This window comes from Anguilla anguilla, chromosome 18 (genome assembly GCF_013347855.1).
Source record: "Anguilla anguilla isolate fAngAng1 chromosome 18, fAngAng1.pri, whole genome shotgun sequence".
Classification (NCBI taxonomy): Eukaryota; Metazoa; Chordata; class Actinopteri; order Anguilliformes; family Anguillidae; genus Anguilla; species Anguilla anguilla.
Genome location: NC_049218.1, coordinates 10,650,277 through 10,656,276, shown reverse-complemented (window position 1 = coordinate 10,656,276; position 6,000 = coordinate 10,650,277). Strand labels below are relative to the sequence as shown.

Sequence of the window (6,000 nt, the reverse complement as noted above, 5' to 3'; positions counted from 1 at the left end):
GCAGGGGTTGTTGTTTTGTGTAATGGTGGTGAAAGAGCAGAGTAGGTCATCATTGCCAATGCATGCGTTTGTACATGCGTGTGTACAGGGCTCTGTTTGTGTATGTGCATATGTGCATGCATGTGCTGTATTAATGTATGTGTATGAATGTGGATGTATGTGTTTACGTGCTTGTATGCTTAGATATATGCGCGTACATGTTTATGCTTTGGAGCAGTGTCTTTGTATGGATTGTGTGAGTTGCATAGTGGAGTCTGTTGTGAGGAAGAGGGTTGCTGCTCTTGAAGCTGTGGAAATGCTGGTCGCAGACAGAGATTAGCATGGGGGGCGGGTGCCAGAAGAAGTGGGGGGGGGGGGTGTCTGTCTCGCTGTTTTTATTTTGATCTCAGGCACAGGGGAGGGGGCAAGTGATGAGAGAGGAAGAGGGGAGGGGCTTGTGTGGAATTACTGTGACATCATCGCAAGGTCTACATTGCTGTTTATGAGCACAGACTGTGTGTTTGTGCACGTGTGCTTGCATGTGCATGTGTGTATGTGTGCTCTTGTGTGTGTGTGTGTGTCTAAAAGAGTGATATGGGGAGGGGGCCATATTGCATGCCCATACCCATCTGTTTTTATTGTGGCTGACTAATTGGGTCATTAATATACGTTGTGATAATTAAGGTTGGACTGAGGCCTGAAATGTTCAGTTTTACATAAATACATAAGCAGTGCCGTACTTGTGACTCATGCTGGGCTCTCGGCTTTGTGCTGCTTGTTTGGAGGACTGGGGTGAGGTTTTGTGCTGCTTGTTTGGAGGACTGTGGTGAGGTTTTGTGCTGCTTGTTTGGAGGACTGTGGTGAGGCTTTGTGCTGCTTGTTTGGAGGACTGTGGTGAGGCTTTGTGCTGCTTGTTTGGAGGACTGGGGTTGAGGCTTTGTGCTGCTTGTTTGGAGGACTGTGGTGAGGTTTTGTGCTGCTTGTTTGGAGGACTGTGGTGAGGTTTTGTGCTGCTTGTTTGGAGGACTGTGGTGAGGCTTTGAGGTTTAGCAGCCGTTACTCCCATGCCATGAAAGTCATTAAACACAAAATCCCAAAATCAAGCAGACTAGAAAAGAAGGGATTTGTTTATGATAAGCCGTCGTTAATGGCGATCATAAAAAGTTTTGCATGCCGTAACATGAGAAACGCTGCGCTTAAGAAACTTATGCAGAGTGTTTGTGTACTGCACCAGTTCCTGACAAACTGATAATGCTTTCTGTGAGTTGTGTTGACATTGTATCAATATGCTAAAACTGTGTTCCTGGTGTGAGAAGGATTGTGTTACCTGTCTTCCTATACTCACTAAAGATATAAAGCTGTCATCATTAGAGAACGCTACCTTCATATCCTACTGAGACCCAGCAGAGAAAAAGTTTAAGGATTTTAATTTTTTGTTATTAATATAAATGTCTTCGATATCAAAAACGTTACAGTGAAAATATTTTCGAAACTATGATTTGATTTTACTTTATGTTTATTGAATAAGATATAGGCCTAGAACAGAACCATCCCATTTTGATGGCATCATTGCTTGTGTATGTGTGTGTGTGTGTTTGCATATGAATGTGGTATGTGTTTGTGCATGTATGAGCACAGGCATGGAGATGTGTGTGAAGCCAACATGCTGTTGCTTGGAAATGATAGTGCTAGTGGTATTAAAGACAAAGATTGTAGTAGTAGTAATATCATCCTCTGTTTGAAGTGACCCCCCCCCCCCAGGAATTCTATTCATAGAATTCTATGTAATAATATTCCATCGAAACGTATGCCCAGAAATGCATCATTATTATCCAATCACATTTCCTACATATCAGAGTCAGAATAATATAAACTGAAACTAATATAGACCAAAGTGGATAGCAATTCCATAGTAATGTTTGGAACATTACACTCATGTAAGGTAAAATTCATAAGCAGTGTATGGATTGTCTGTTGGAATTCTTCAAAGGCATACTTCACAAATAGGCTTTTGGCTAATCTCATGATTTAAAACAGGGTTTGGATTATGAAGGTTCTATTTAGCTTTATAATAGCTTATTTGTGGTATGTTCATAATGGTTGGTGTTTAGTACTTTTGGATTTTTTGACTCAGGGATTGCTTTACTGGAAGGAAGCTGTCGGAGCCGTAACCGATGATGTCATTCTTCTATTTATATCCGCGCGAGAGAGGAGAACGGAAGGTCTGTCGATTCATGGAGCGAGTAGCAAATTGATCTTGTTTCCAGTGAAAATAGGATTCAGGGAAATTCCCATCAACGTGTTTGGCATTTTCGTTCACGGTGGAGTTTACAGGAAGCAATCAGTGGATTGCCTGTTATTGCAGGTGAATCCCGCCCTTACGTTAGCTCAACGGCTGCTGTGTCTGTGCAAGAAATGGTTATGTTGTGTCTTTGTTCTCTGTAGGAGTCCCTTTGCAAAGTGAGTCAGTTTGTTTCCATGTTCATTGGTCTCTTCAAAAGTGGAGACAGCCAATCAGGGGGCATTTATAAAGGATTCATACTCTAACACAAACAATCCCGTAATGCCCAGTACGGAATGCTGTGTAACCGTGGTAATGGGGAGGGCGGTTGCATCAGCAACGGTAACCAGGCAGATGTGCAGTAACCACTGTAAGCTGTGTTGATGCAGTACATGCACTCATGCAGAAACATGCATACACACATGCATATACAGACATGCATGTACACATAGGCATACACTGAAATGTATAGTACAACCTTTAAATTCTGGAGAAAAAAAATGTACAGTACAAGCATTTACCCATTTCTTGCCGTTAGAGGACCCTGAATTGCCAAGAGCTGTTTCTAAAAAGTCCTTCTTTTTTGCGAACACAAATCAGCCTCAGGATTGGACAATAGAAATGAGCACAACTGGACTCAGTCAGGTTCAAACACAGCACAAACAAAGCTTCCTTGTGCATAGGGAATCAATAACAGAAATACAAATCAAATTTGCATGCTAATTGGTCCTGAAAAGACTGCCTGACAACACAAAAAAAAACCAGGGGAAAATATTGATATATTGAAGTGCAGTACTGTAGGCACATGCTGCTGTCTGTTTGAAACAGATCGTCAAGGCAATGCTGCCCAGAGATGACATATATAAACAGAGAAATTTTCCTCTGGAAAAAAAAACATATCCCCTATTTTCCAAAACTTGTAAAAGGTTCCAGACAAATTGGCAGCATGACCAAAGATCAGCTCTCCATGCCTGTGGGACAGTGGCCGCTGTGTCCTATGTAAATACTGCATGTCAAATATTATTATTCTCAGGATTTCAGTTTCCATTACCACTGTAGTTACTATTATAAGAGTAATAATTCATGTTATGATGCATTGTACCAAATTTTCTCTGAATGCTAATGATCGCATGAATGTATTTTTAATTGTATTTTAAATTATTTAATATATCAAAATATTTTCCTAACAGTTTAGAGTGTTTTTATACATTGTTTCATTTTGGTGATGTGTGCAGTATAAAGACTTTAAAAAGGACTTTGAATGTGAGTTTAACTGAACTGGCAGAGGCTGAATGACTGTTGGATAGAAGGGTGCTGCAACTCGTTCAGGCTAAATAGCATGTGGCGTGTGCCTCTTTAAGTGTGTGACATTAAGCAATCTCCAGGATGATTTTGTAAAGCCGCCTGGATCAGATTGTGCCCTTTGAATTGTGGGAATCGGGTGCTTTCACACAGTATCGGTGTGAAAGGCTTTTCAACTGAAACAAAGTAAATTGGTTAACTGTTTCACCCTTTGTGTAAGAGAGAGGTAGAGAGAGGGAAGGAGAGAGAGAGAGAGAGAGAGAGAGAGAGGCTGCTGTTTCCTGAAGTGTGGCTTTCATTCCTGCTCTCCACTGCTCTGTCTGTTAGAGCTGATTGGGGATTCGAGTGGTTGCCGAGAGACGCTCATCTTCTCTGCAGTGACATCAGGCAGCTGTGCGCGTGCATGCGCGAATGTATTTACATGCGCGTTTTTTGCATTAGCATTCATTAGCCATCAGTGTGGAGCCCTTTGCAATCCTGCCCACTTTCTGTCCAGTGGTAACCATGGTAATTTGCTCTATTACATCACAGCACTGTGCACTTATCACGGTGTGAAATCTGGGGACTGAGAGGTGTGTGAGTCACACTGTGTCCCACCGGCTCCCTGTTTGGCCCTAAGCTTCCACCGGGGTTTGTTTCCATGTGGGTGTGGCTAGCCCACACCCAGGGGAGGGGAACAGTCGGCTGTCGCATCCTCTAGGAGTTAAAAACTCGATCCAAAACGTGTTGTTCTCATTGTGTCTCAGCTAGGGACTACTCGGCGCAGGTAACGTGAAAGCTAAATTTTGTAAGGAGGGGGAAAGGTAAAGAATTAGATTGAGGTGAAGCAATGCCAGGATGCTCCACCTAGTGGTCAGAGACAGTTGGAATATGAGTGCCCTGCCCACTCACACGCATATGCACATGAGCACATCAACATGTACGATTCACACGTACACACAAATTTTTCTGAAATGGTTAACATTAGCATATTTCCGAATTCGGACACACACATTTCTTTGAAATGGTTAAAATTAGCATATTTCCTAGTTTCGCACACGTCCTGTATGTAAATGCTGTATAAGCTCTTGAGATTGGGAGGCAGCGTCAGACGTCAGAAGGCGAAGCGGCGTGTGTTTGACGCAGAGCTCACCCTGTTGACAGAGCTATTTGAGTTTGCGGAGCTGGGGGTCCTCTGATGTGGCTGTAACTCTTGAGAGCTGCAGCCCTGGCCGGTGCTCTAATTAACTCCCACCAAGACCCTTCTGTGCGTGCTGCCCCTTGATCTGCAAACCGAATTTATTTTCAGCTTAATCGCATTTCGGAGGTTCCCTGTAAGGGCCTAATTACCCCCACCCCGTCTGCCTCGTTCAGCATTACATCACTAGCTAAAGTTCTCTATCCAAACAGGCCCTAAGACCCCCTAACCGAATCTTTATCCCAGATAATGACAGAACCAGTCGACCAGGAAGTCTCTTGTTTAAACTCCCGGGGATCCCACAGAAAATCGGTCAATTTGCTGGATAAGTCCCAGACGTCCCCACAAATGAGACCAGCTCAGTCGCCCAGTCCCCTTTTGTCTCGGACCGTTGAGTAAAAGGGCCGTTATCCTGAGATATGGCCGTTAGTGGATGTTTTCCTGCAGGAGAGAGGTCATTTCCTCTGTTCTGTCCTTGTTGGCCATCTTTAATACGTCTTTGGAGGGGTTGCAGGCCTGGCGCTACTGAATGAGAGGGATCAGGGCCCTGTCCAATTCCAGGCAGCTCAGTACCCGTATCCTCCCATAAAGCAGACAGGGACCGTGGGAGTGAAAGCACATGAAAACAAAATGTCCGTTTAGCAGGTGGCAGCAGTGACTGCAGCATAAGTGCCACAAACATAAACTGTGAATCAATCAAAAGGCACATGTAAAAAAAAAAATTAAAAAAAACTGCAACTAAAGAATTGTACCTGTACCAAGTAGCAAGGGACAAATATTTATTGGCTCCAGAAGACCCAGTTCCCAATTAACACAGGTGTGGTCATTTCCCCAGCTGTGGATTGTTCTTAATAATCACAGGGGAAGGGAACATACATACCTCACACTTTTAGGAGTAGAGGAGAAAAATAAAATGAATAATATATATAGCAGAGAAAAACACACACACACACACACACACACACACACACACGCATACACACACAAGGGCATTTGTCAAGGATGTATGGCAGTATGTTGGTGTAAACTAGTTTTATTATTGACAGCAGGGCTTGATAGACTGACAGTATGATTTTTTTTTTATATCAGCAGTGTACAGCATTCCAGTTTGCTGGTTTGGTGTTAAACTGGGGATTTAAGGCTTTTCATGGTAGCTTTGCAGAAGCAAATCCCCCAGGCTGTCGAGAAGAGGAGGATTCAGATAGAGAGAGGAGGGAAGTAGTGAAGGATAGGCAGGGAGACAAAGAAAGAGGGTGGAGAT

General features: G+C 43.2%; 1 protein-coding gene across 12 annotated transcripts in view; it reads left to right on the top strand.

Annotated features, from left to right (window-relative positions):
• Positions 1-6,000, top strand: part of tacc2 (transforming, acidic coiled-coil containing protein 2) — a 77,849-nt gene that overhangs the window by 43,904 nt on the left and 27,945 nt on the right. The window lies entirely within an intron of this gene.